The following is a 12,944-nucleotide window of genomic DNA, read 5'->3' as shown; positions in this document are numbered from 1 at the left end:
CTCGAGTTCAAATCCCCATTCAGCCATGATACTAGCTGGGTGACTCTGGGCCAGTCACTTCTCTCTCAGCCTAACCTACTTCACAGGGTTGTTGTGAGGAGAAACTCAAGTATGTAGTACACCGCTCTGGGCTCCTTGGAGGAAGAGCAGGATATAAATGTAATAAATAAAAATAAAAATACATACATGCATACCCTCCTGCTCCCATAGCCTGTTCATAGATGAGATCTCCATAGCCAAGATGAGGAGGGGGGAACCCGGCTGGGTCCTCCAATATCCCACAATGCACCACAGGAGCAGTGGAGAGGTAGCCTTCTGTACAGCAACAGTGTTCCTCTCCCTGGTCTCACAAGCCTCTGAACGTTATGGCACACATGGCTGCTGTCTGCCCGGGAGCAGTTTAAAAGCAGCAGCAGCACAGATGACCAGAAGACTAGGTAGGATGGACTCTATTTCCCTCCTACATCCCTTTTAGCCTGGGTAGCAGATCTGAGTGACCCAGTCTTGAAGCTGCTGATTTGGAAGGACTCCAGATGACCAGTGATTCCTGTGTCAGCCGTCTCGTACCCAAGAGTCTTTGGTTAGGAGAACAGCCTTACTGTCTCTCAGAAGTAGCTCCCTCCTGGACTGTAAAGTGGAGGTGATAACAGCAGCTTATCTAACAGGGTTTAAGTAAAGATTAATGTGAAACTGTCTGAGCATCCACACAAGTGCTATGTATGTGTACCATAGGCTGGTTCTCACGATCAGCATCAATCAGGGTAAGAGTTGCTCCCAGCCAGGGTAAGGGTGCCCTCTGTGTTCCTGAGCAGTGGTCGTGTGTTTGCAAAGATCAAGGTAGGAGGAGGGGAGAGTGATCATGTGGGAGGTGGGCGCTGGGTAGGACGGCTTTTGCTCCACCCACTGGGTTGGGTGCACCTGTCCCACCCAGCTTCTGGCTCCCATAAGGTCAGTCTTCCCTCCTCCTACCTTGATCTTTGCAAGCACACGGCCGCCAATCAGGCACATGCAGGGTTCTCCTACCCTGGCTGGCGACTCTGATGCTGATTTTGATCACGAGAGCGTGCCTCTCAGACAGAGTGCCCTCCTGAAGTGTAATGTGGGGGTGAGAGTGGTGGCCTGTTTATCGGGTTTAAGCAAAGATGAGTGTGAAACTGTTCAAACATTTTTGAAAATGTTTTGTGTAAGCACACCATCATTATTATTGTTGCTGGTTTTTATTTATTTATTTATTTTTGTATATGGCACACACCTTTCCTTGATAACCAATTGTCCGAACGGGTCCACGCACGGGTCCACTGCAAGGTGGGACTCTGGGGTTTTAGGCCCTGGAATACCCAGGAGAGGGGATTGTTTGTTACCCTGGTCCTCCTCCTGTGTCTACTTTTGATCTCAGCCACTACCCCTCTCTGGAGGCCTGTGACTCTCTGTCACCTCCTCCTGTCTCATCACTGGCCATTTTGGAGGCCACCGTGCCTGTGCAATGGGCCTCTGCGTGGTCTGGTTCATGGCAGGCCACACAGAGGCCTATTGTGCAGGTACAATGGGCTCCAAAATGGCTGCCATGACGAGGGAAAGCGCCTGAATGGGCCAAAGAACGGCTGAACGGGCCGCTTTGGGACAGAAGAGAGGCCGTGGGGAGGGAGAACTTCCGTGTACTTCCCCCACCCCCCACCCCACTGCCTTGGAGAACACCACTGGAGGGGGTAAGTTTTTTAAAAAAAATGTTTTAAAAATCACGCATGGGCCGGTGTGGTGGTGGTGTTCGGTCTGGGGTTGGACCGAAAGGGGGTGGTTTGGTTCGACCCTGAACTATCTAACCAAACCACTTTGGGCCACTTTTGCCTTCAGCAGCTGTTGGGACGCCCCACTGCCTCTTGTCTTTTCAGGCCGTAGCTCGCGGCTGAAGCTTCATCGGTCCCCAATCGTACCATCAGGGGGGGTGCCAGCAGACCCACCCACAGGACACCAATGAAATTTACCTTGATAGCCAATCCATATCCCAGTTCGGCTGAAGCAATTGGCATTTAGCCCATGAACTCAAAGGGCTTAACTCCAAGTTGGTTGGCTTAACTGGGTTGTAGGTGGGCTTCCATTCTGCATGTGCAAATGTGCAAAGTCAAACATTCCATCTTCTTCTAAAAAGCTCCTGCAATCAATAAGTAATTTATTAATCGCGTTGCCTGCAGTGGGGGGTAGGGTGGCAATTCACGCAAATCAGTACCATTTATCAAAAGGTCTGGCATTGATTCATAAGTAGCAGATGTCAGAAATGAAGCACCTACTACCAAAAATCTTAATGGGCAAGCTATTGGCTCCCCTGTTTATCACCACTTGCAACAAACATATTTCGGAACGTGTCATATCTCATTGACATCTGAAGAGGCAATGCTTTCCCGTCTCATCTAGATAGCTGCCAAACCCACAAAGTTTATAGGGCGGCTGCTCAGTTAATGTTGCCGGGTGGTAATCCACTTCAGTTTCAGAAACATGAAGTACTGCTGAAATATATTTCTAGTTGGTTTATTCTCAGCACTTGAGGGGATAGGATACTATTTCAGTTGCTCTAATGAAGGCCAGAAAATGAAAGGCAGAACATCAGGATAATTTATGCCTAAATGGTGGGCTAGACCCCCAGAGGAAATCAAGCTTCTGCAGGACAGGATTCCGCCATTAATCCTACAACACATTAAGACCTTTCACACAATCATCTGACAGTGGTTTTGAGGAGGGAAGAGCCCGAATCCCATTCTTGGTGGATGAGCAGTCTCCGTTTGGCTGAGCTAACTCATCCCACACACAAACTCAGCAGCTGCAGACTTCATTATTGCCTCAGGGAGCTGGGTCATGCAAGGATTGAAGGAAGTATCCCAGGATGCATTGCACTCCCAGTAGAGAGGCAGCCCTCGGTGCACCTGCAGCTCTCCTCTGACTGGCCACTCTAACCACAGAACTCTCTGATAAATATGGCCACTGAGAAGTGCTTGAAATGGAGAGTTCAACACACAGATGGCAGACTGAGGTATGGCAACTGCTCTTTTCATCCTGCCGAAGTAAAAATCAAGGTCCAAAAGTTGGGCTACCCCATTTGAATAGGCTGGGTAGCCAGTTGTCCTGTGGGTTTTCACAAGATGAAAAAGCCTGGTTTATTGCCTCCTACCTTCTGGTTCTTGGTAGTGCGAAATACTTTGTTATGTATAATGTTAGTTCTGTAAATCTGAACTGTCAAAAGATCCACAGATCCACCCTGTCCTTTTAATGCTCATGATATCAGCAGTAAAAACAATTTGTTCATTGTTACCCTAACCATGACCCAAACCCTATCCTAACCCTTCCCTTGTGCATATTTTTCCTCCATATTGTTTGGAGGTAGGGATAAAGAAGGGATGATAACACAGAGAAAGCTGTGAATGCAGCAATGCTGCTACCTATATTGATTGATTGATTGATTGATTGATTGTTGAATTTCTATACTGCCTTTCATTAAAACAATCCCAAGGCGGTTCACACCAAAAAATTAAAAAGACTATACAAATTGCACAATTAAAATATTAAACTAAAAATAGAAAAACATAGATCTGACTAAAAAGATTTAAAATACAAGCACAATATAACAATTAAAAAATACAAAGCAGCAGCAGTAGAATTAATCATATAAAAGCCTGAGTAAAAAGCCAGGATTTCACAAGCTTTCTAAAAATTGTCTTGGAGACTGAGGAGTGAATAGCCAACGGGAGAAAATTCCAGAGTTTGGGGGCAGCAACAGAGAAGGCCCTGTCCCACGTGCACGACAGCTGAGCCTCCCTCATTGTCGGCACCTGGAGCAGAGCCACTTCAGATCACCTCATCAAGTGGGCAGCAGCCCTTGGGAGCAGGTGCTCCTTCAGGTATCCAGGTCCCAAACCGTTAAGAGCTTTAAAGATCAAAAACAACACCTTGAATTGGACCCAGAAACAAAATGGCAGCCAGTGCAACTCTTTCAAAATGGGTGTGATGTGATCCCAGTGGGCAGCTCCAGATAAAATCCTAGCTGCTGCATTTTTCACTAGCTGCAGTTTCTGAATATTCTTCAAGGGCAGCCCCACATAGAGCGCATTACAGTAATCCAGCCATGATGGGACTGTGCGTAACTGTGACCAGATCTGTCTTCTCGAGAAAGGGACGCAGCTGGTGCACTAGCCAAAGCCTGTTTCCATCTCTAGCGGGGTAGACAAGCCAAGAATCACTAAGAGCACTTGTCCCGAGATGGTACCAATGGCTAAAATGTGTGGGTCAGGCTCATGGACTACAGGGAAGGCCACCCTTGATGGGGCCATGTGCGTAAAGCCTGCACTGTGGAGGAAGGGGGCACATGTGTGTGTTTCTTCATTACCCAAACAAAATCCACTGTTGGGGCAAGTATGTAATCTGGCCCATCCTCTACTCCCTTGAAATAAGAAAAGAAATATTATTTTATATTGCTGTGCATAAATAATCTTGTAATTAAAAAAAACCCAAACCCTTAATAATTGCCAGCAAGCAATCACCATTCAATTAAAGAGTAATTACATGGTTATTTGTGCCCTGCAAAATAAGGCATTACTGAAATCAGTAACACAATCAATATTTTCACTGCAACAGGATGCGGCAGTGATGGACCTTTCAACCTGTGCTGATTAAATTGTCATCAGACTGTTTCCTAGTTAAATCACCACATGTTTATTTGTCTTGATTAATATGTAAATTTACATCTGATTCTAGTAAATTTGAAAGTACAGCCGGAGCCTTCATCAGCAACTCTGCTTTTACAGCTTTCTGCTTATGAAGGGCTTCTCAAAGTTGATTTAGATGTTTGCCCCAAACTTCAGGGCTAGAATTTCAAGTCCCAGTTCAGTCTGTATATCAGCTGTTCCTGCAACCTCCAGAATAGATTACACTGACTCAGTTCAGATGTAATTGTAATGCCGAACCATGGGATGGTTCAGATGGCACATGGAAGAGGGGTTAAGCTTGGCTCTGGGCAGCATCTTGGAGCCTCTGTATGGGTGGGGCTGTAGCTCAGTGGTACGTCACCCTCTGAATATCTCAGGTTCAATCCCTGGCGTGTCCAGGCAGGGACTGGGAAAGACCCCTGCCTGAAAACCCTGGAGAGCCTTTACCATTTAGAGTAGATAATGCTGAGCTCAAGGTAAAGTGTGCCGTTGAGTCGGTGCTGACTCCTGGTGATCACAGAGCCATGTTGTCTTTGATAGAATACAGGAAGGGTTTACCATTGCCTCCTCCCGCGCAGTGTGAGATGATGCCTTTCAGCACCTTCCTATATCGCTGCTGCCGGATATAGTACCAATGGGGATTCGAACAGGCAACCTCTGGCTTGCTAGTCAAGTCATTTCCCTGCTGCGCCCTTAGACCCACCTAATGGCGCAGTGGGGAAGCAACCTGCCTAGAGAGCAGGAGGCTGTTAGTTTGAATCCCCGCTGGTGTGTTCCCCAGAATATGGGAAACTCCTCTGTCAGGCAGCAGCGATATATGAAGATGCTGAAAGGTATCATCTCATACTGTGCAGGAGATAGCAATGGCAGAGCTGTCCTTAGAGAGCCCTGGCAGGGTGTGGGGCCTGGGGCAAATCAGCCAGTGCATGGCCCCCTTCCATTTAATTCTAATGGGGGTTAAAAGAGCAGGGCCCGGGGCAATTGCCCTGTTTGCCCTGCCCTAAGGACAGCCCTGGGCAATGGTAAACCCTTCCTGTCTTCTGCCAAGAATACCACATGGCTCTGTCGTTGCCAAGAGTCGACACCAACTCGATGGCACAACCTTTCCTTTTAATACTGAACTAGACTTAAGTGGTGCAGCACGGAAATGCTTGACTAAGAAGCAGAAGGTTGCCGGTTTGAATCCCCACTGGTCTGTTTCCCAGACTATGGGAAAGAGCTTTATTGGGCAGCAGTGATATAGGAAGATGCTGAAAGGCATCATTTCAGACTGCGTGGGAGGAGGCACTGATCAACCGCTCCTGAATTCTACCAAAGACAACCACAGGGCTTTGTGGTCGCCAGGAGTTGAAATCGACTTGACAGCACACTTTACCTTAGATGGATGAATAATTGACTTGATAAAAGGCAGCTTCCTATGTTGCTATGTTGCTATTGGCTAGTACCTGTAACGTTACTGTTGATGAATGGTGCACTCCTTTCTCTTCCCCCAGGCCTGTGCCATTATGTAAGGGGATGTGGGCTGTAACTCAAGTAGTAGAGCATTTGAGTTGCATGCAGAAGGTGACATCTCCACATAGGAAGATGGACTCCTTCCTGAAATCTTGAAAGAAAGCTGCTCTTGCGATAGTGAACGTGAATTGTCCCCTTGGCTAATTAGGGGACAGTTCATATCCCCTGATTTAGCAGGGGGCATGAATTTTTTGCTTTTGAATGGGAGATTACATATGAGCACTGTAAGATATTCCCCTTGCAGGGTGGAGCTATAACTCAGTGGTAGAAGATCTGCTTGCTTGCCGAAGGTCCCAGGTTCATTCCTTGGCATCTCAAGATAGGGCTGGGAGAGACTCCTGCCTGAAACCTTAAGAGAGCTGCTGCCAATCAGCGTAGACACTACTATGCTAGATGGACGAACAGTCTGGCTCAGTATAAGGCAGCTCCCTATGTTTCTATGTTAAGCTGCTGCCAGTCTGTGTCGACACTACTGAACTAGATGGACGAATGGTCTGACTCAGTATAAGGCAGCTCCTTATGTTTCCTGGAAGCAGAGACTCTCCATCAGTGTTGGAGAGGAGTTTCCGGCATGCAATGGCTCTCAGATCCTGGTGCCCTCTTTGCATGCAGTGATACCCACGTGCAGCATCAACTATGGGTCCGTGGTGCTGTGAAAAATGCTCTCGTCATTCTCTGGCTGCTTCACAAGAGCAAATTTCCAGAAGTCAGGACGTACTCTGTGATGGAATGTATTGATCTGCACCGCACACTTTATATTATGCCACACTGTAGTGTATTGTATAGGACTCCCCAGAGTAGAGTAACAACAACAAAAAATCACTGACCAGTAAAGAAAATATGACATATATAAAAGCAAGGAACTTTAAAATGTTGTCTAGAGACGAATGGAAAGGTTTGCAGGTCTACAATAGTAAAACCAAGAATGATTTCATAATTTTGAGGGCTGTTCTTAGACAGATGCACAATAAAACAAAGAGTATGCACACATTTTGTGGAAACGCCAGTGCTGTAATGGCTCCACTGTGCAATGATTCCAGAAATCCATGTCACTTAAACATGGCGTTTGTCTCCTTTTGACAAAGGGCTTTGCCGTGACAAACTTGATGGAGTGAAATTTAGCTTGCATTTCTTTGCGAACAAGGGAAGTCAATGTTTTCCTTGAAATGGGCTCGCTATGATCTTCTCATTTCTTGTTGCATGTCGGTTGGATAACGCAATGTTTCATGCTGTTTTGTCAAAAGCTCTGTTACTCACCTGGTTTTAATGTACTTCTAGCAAGGAGAGAAGAAAGGCAGTGGTAAATTTTGTCCCATTCATGTTCCATTTAGTCGATATTGAAGGTTCCGGATGCTTCTGCGTATGTGCGTTTCAATCATTGTCTCAGTGCATCATAGGCTTTTGTAGTTTCAAGATCAAATTGAAGAATGAATTGTTCCAACATATTCATATTTTGCTCCCAGACACTGTGCATAATAAGACTAACAACATTAGGCAAAACTCCCTCTTTTTGTGGTTTCTCTCTAGTATTTAGCAGTGGGATATCGATTCTCCCTGTCTCTTCCCAACGTCTTTCCCAGTGGCTGTTTGCTGGTGTGTCCTCTTATTGTTTGTTTTTAGACTGCGAGCCCCTTTGGGAAAGCGTATCCTTATTTTATTTCCTGTGCTGTGCAAAATATTTTGAGGGGCGATTCTCACGACCAACAAAAATCGGGCTAGGAGAGCCTAGCCCGATTTTTGTTGGTCGTAAGAACCACCAGGCTCGCAGCCTGGTCCGGTAGTTCTTGTGCGGGTAACCCGCTCAAGAACCCCTGCTAAAAAGCAGGTTTGCGGAGCGAGCGCTCCAGCAAACCTGCTTTTTAGGCTTGTGAATAGCTGCGGTGCGGCTTCGTGCCGCGCCTACTCATGAGTAGACCCCCGGCCGGGAGGCGAAAAGCTGCCTCCCGGCTCGGGGGTCTCCCGAGTATGCCCTGCACGCTTGCACAGGGCATACTGGGGCTTGTGGGGGCAGCGTGGCCCCCGTTCCCCCCACCCCCACCGGCTCTGTCACGGAGCCGGCCATCGTGTGGGCAGCCGATCCGGCCGCCCAGGGCTCCCTGCCCGCTCGTCTGCAGGGAGAGTGGGCTTAGCCCACTCTCCCCACAGTTTAACAAAAGCAGGTCTCACGGATCATGAGACCCGCCTCTAAATGTTGTTGCTGTTGTTGATATGTTGATATAAGAACATATAAATGTTCTTAATAACAGTGATAAAGGCTGGCATCTAGACTAATGCGACACTGGTGCTATAGGGCAAAGGTGATTTTCTCCAGTCTCACTTTCCCTATGAAATACACTGTGCATCCTGGAAATATGTCCCCGAGGGCCCATTTTAAGCCTTGCATCCAGATCTCGGTTGGTTTCAAGAATAAACCAAGGTCTGTTGGCTCAGATGTCATGACTGATATTGGTTGGTGCTTAACTGCAGGTGGAACGAGAATTTTTCTAAGGCTGCTGCTGGCTGGTGAGGGGGCCACATACCCCTGAAGTATAGGGACATTTCACAGAACCAAGATTTAACAGTAGTTCTCTGTGTCTCCTGAACTGGCCCACTGATTTCAGAGGGATTTAAGTGTGTATAAATATATGCAAGATTTCAGTCCGAGGAGGGAGGGAGGGAGGGAGAAGGATAAAAGTTATTGTTGTTGTTATATCTCTTTTGGGAAACTGTGTGTGCATAGCAGCTCATAGGATTGGGGTTTTATGGGCCTTGTAAGCATGATCGTATGTGGAAGTCACTACCACTACGTAGGACCAGCTCTCCTCCCCGTTTCAGTGTTGATGGCCACTGGCTTTAAAAGAGGATTGGACAAACTGATGAAGGAGGAAAAGATGTATCAACAGCTCTAGGGGTGGGGCCATAGCACAGTGGTAGAGCATCTGCTGTGCATGCAGAAGGGCCCAGGTTCAACCCCTGGCAGCATCTCTGCATATGGCTGGGAGAGACTCCTGCCTGAAGCCCTGCTGCCAATCTGACAATGCTCTGCTAGATGGACCAAGGGTCTGACTAACTATAAGGCAGCTTCCAATGTTCCTATTAGTGGAAGGGAGCGTACATATTCAGAGGTGGTTAACAGCTGATTATCAGCTGCTGAAGAGCAGCAAAATGGGAGGTCTGTTGCCTTCGTGGTGTTCTTCCTGGATTCATTTGGTTGGCCATTGTAGGATAGAGAATGCTAGTCTAGATGGAGGTTCAAGTCTGATCCATCAGCAGGGGCGCAGCCACCATTGAGCGGTAGGGTTCAAAGAACCCGAGCCACCAATGAAAAGGGCCGCACATGATGTCACGTGCACGTGGGCATGGCCCGGTCACTGGAGGGCCTGTCCCAGCTGTCCAGAGCTCATTTTGAGCCAGCATTTGCTTGCTTCCGGCATTATTTCTCTTTCTCTCTCTTGCTGGCTGGAAATGAGCTCCTGAGCAGAGAGCTCACACAGGCTCGCTGGAAACCTGGACACACCCCGTTTGCATATGACATCATGCGCACGGGGCATCATTTGTTTGTGCAGGTATGGAGAAGTGCATACACAGCAGGGCCGTGGCGGTGGGGCAAAATGGGCCGCTGTTCCACTGGCTTCACCACTGTCTATCAGGACTCTTCTTATGTTCTTTTGTACACAGTACCATCATTATAGAGAAAAGTGGTGGTGGAGAGGTAGATAACCCTGTACTTCTGGTTCCTGGATGAAACTATGTGCAGGGCAGAAGCACAGTGAGGACAGACGTTTGCTCTGCCCATCAGTGTTCCCTCTAACACAGATCCCCCAGTTGACTACAACTCCCAGAATCCCCAAGCAAAAGCCATTGCAGCTGGGGATTCTGGGAGTTGTAGTCAACAACATCTGGGAATCCCTGTTAGAGGGAACACTGCTACCCATCTGTTCCTCTAGCTCTTTGGTGTGTCAGGTGCCCTACCCATGGCCATGTTCAATTTGTGGCAGGATCTTGTGCTCATGCCCCATTGATTGTGGTTCCAGCTCCCCCCTCACTCCCCATCTCTATGCACATTGTATTTGTAAAGCCGGAAAGGAATGAGGTTGAATGGCCCAGCAGGGATCTGGATCCCAGAACTGTGTTTTGATGCGTCCTGCTGGGAAGTTCTTCTAGCTTTATTTCTAGTCCAGAGCCCCACAGGAGCTGGCACAGTTGAATGAATGCGCAGCCTAACCAGGGTGCCATGATGCACCCAACATATTGCGAGCGACAGCTCCAGGACAATGTGTGAAATAGCCTTCCTGCGGAGGGTGGGCGGATACTGTGAATAAACACCCAGATTGTTTTCGTTCTGTAAGCTGTGGATTAAAATTCTGTAACCGCAACTCGCCGGCGGCTTGAGTTAGGGCTGAGAAATGTGAGATCTTGATAGGTTAGGTTAAAGTTGTTAGCTGGAGTCCTTTACCCAGCCCTCAGAAGCACCAATCAATCTGGGAAGAAGGGAAGCCGGGGTTGGAAGGTCAGCAAGATAAATTGCTGTCATTGCTACAGGAATGGGTCCTACTGTACAATATGCTTGAAATGGTGTTGGGAGCGGAGGGGGAAACTCCACAGAAGCAGCACAAGTTTCATTTGATGGCATGAAACTGACTTTGGAAATCAGGCCATTGTAGGAGCTCAGCTCAATTGTGTGTACACAGATACATCCCAGGAATCAGTTCCAAAGTACTGTATTTACCTGAATCCAAGACTAGTTCCCCTCCCCCCAGTTCTTTGATTTTAGCAATAGAGACGTACAAATCAATTCAAATTGATTTAACTCAAATCAGGGTGATTTGAGTGATTTTAATTTGAATCCAATCACCCCTTAAAAGGGCAATTTGACTTAGATTAAAATTGAATTGTTGGAATTTGATTTGAGCGCCGTTTGGCACCTTTTAAAAACCATTCAGGCCCCCTGTTTTAAAAAAGGTAACAAAACAGGGTCAAATCGATTCAATTTTGATTCAAATTCAAATCAAATTTTTGGACAGATTCAAATTTATTCAAATTCAAAACAAATTTTTGGAATTCAATTTGAATTCAAGACAAATTTAGTTAGCAATTGGAAAGGTCATCTTAAATTCAGGGTCCTCTCCTTTTCAGGTAAATACAGGTATATCCCTTAAAAATACAGGAGTGTTCTTAAATTCAGCGTCATCTATTTGGGTAAATACAGCTGATTAGCACCATTTTACAGTTAGCTATGTTGATATGTGTCTTCTTTCTTCAGCCTCTTTAAGGACTGGTTCACATGATTGAACTAATGTCTCATAAATGAAAACTGGAGATCCTGATGGTCATATGTACTATTGCATAGTGTGAACTCAGAATTTCTTTTTGTTAATCTCAGATTGTCACCTTTGCAACCGAACATTTCATCCGAGATAATTAATCTTAGATTTGAACTCATCTTGTCAACGTTAACTTGATGTCAGGTTTTGGTAGCATCATCCTGAGATCAGTGAAGAATACTGAGTTCACACCAGTGTTGCTTCTAACAGGGATTCCCAGATGTTGACTACTGCTCCCATAATCCCCAGCCAAAGGCCATTGCAGCTGGGGATGCTGGGAGTTGTAGGCACCAACACTGGGCCTTCCCTGTTACAGGGAACATAGGAAGCTGCCTTATACCTTGTCAGACATTGGTCCCTGTAGCTCAGTATTGTCCACACAGACTGGCAGTGGCTTCTCCAAGGTTGCAATCAGGAGTTTCTCTCTCAGCCCTATTTTGGAGATGCCAGGGAGAGAACTTGGATCATGCAGATGCTCTTCCCAGAGCGGCCCCATCCCCTAATGGGAATATATCACAGTGCTCACATGTAGTCTCCCATTCAAATGCAAACCAAGGTGGACCCTGCTTAGCAAAGGAGACAATACATGCTTGCTGCCACAGGGCCAGTTCTCCTTCCATGGTTCATACAGTTTGTTCCCTGGAAGCATGCAATCTGCTGGGATCTCCAGTTTTTATTTACCAGATATTAGATTGTGTAAACCAGCCCTAAGAAAAGGCATTTATCTCCCTCCCTCCCTCCCTCCCTCATAGACACACTCATCACACATCACACACACACACACACACACACACACACACACACACACACACACACGCCACGTACATACCGGCACTTGCACACACTCTTTACTAAGAATGACGTGACATAGTTAAGCAATTCCTCTTTCTCACCAAACATAAGGACCATGGTTAGGGTTGGGTTTAATAAAATTATATGATACAGTTGCTCCCATTTACCTGGGGCATCCCTTGACTCTCATTCCCAGGAAATTTAGGACTGACAAAAGAAATTACCAGTGCGTAATTAAACTGTGTAGTTCATCACCACAAGGTGTGGTGATGGCCACTAGTGGGGCTTAGACAAATGCATGGAGGACAGGGCTATCAAAGGTCCTGGTTGTAGGCTATCTCCAGCTCAGAGGCAGGATATCTCCGAGTACCAGCTGCAGGAGACCCATGTCAGGAGAGCGGGGCCTGCCTTCATCTCATGGTTGTAGGATTCCCAGAATGTCCTGGGTCTGAGGGAAATAGAGTGCGGGACTAGATAGTCCAGCACTCTCGGAGAGGAGAGCTGGTCTTGTGGTAGCAAATATGACTTGTCCCCTTAGCTAAGCGGGCTCTGCCCTGGTTGCATATGAATGGGAGACTTAATGTGTGAGCCCTGTAAGATATTCCCCTCAGGGGATGAAGCGCTCTGGGAAGAGCAGAAGGTTTCA

General features: G+C 46.9%; 1 protein-coding gene across 11 annotated transcripts in view; it reads left to right on the top strand.

Moving 5' to 3' along the window:
• Nucleotides 1-12,944, top strand: part of DACH2 (dachshund family transcription factor 2) — a 421,855-nt gene that overhangs the window by 202,846 nt on the left and 206,065 nt on the right. The gene's annotated exons all lie outside the window — the stretch shown is intronic.

The sequence above is a fragment of the Hemicordylus capensis genome, chromosome 11 (assembly GCF_027244095.1).
Source record: "Hemicordylus capensis ecotype Gifberg chromosome 11, rHemCap1.1.pri, whole genome shotgun sequence".
In the NCBI taxonomy this organism is placed as follows: Eukaryota; Metazoa; Chordata; class Lepidosauria; order Squamata; family Cordylidae; genus Hemicordylus; species Hemicordylus capensis.
The sequence above is the reverse complement of the archived record's forward strand: the minus strand, read 5'-3'. Positions and strand labels throughout refer to the sequence as shown.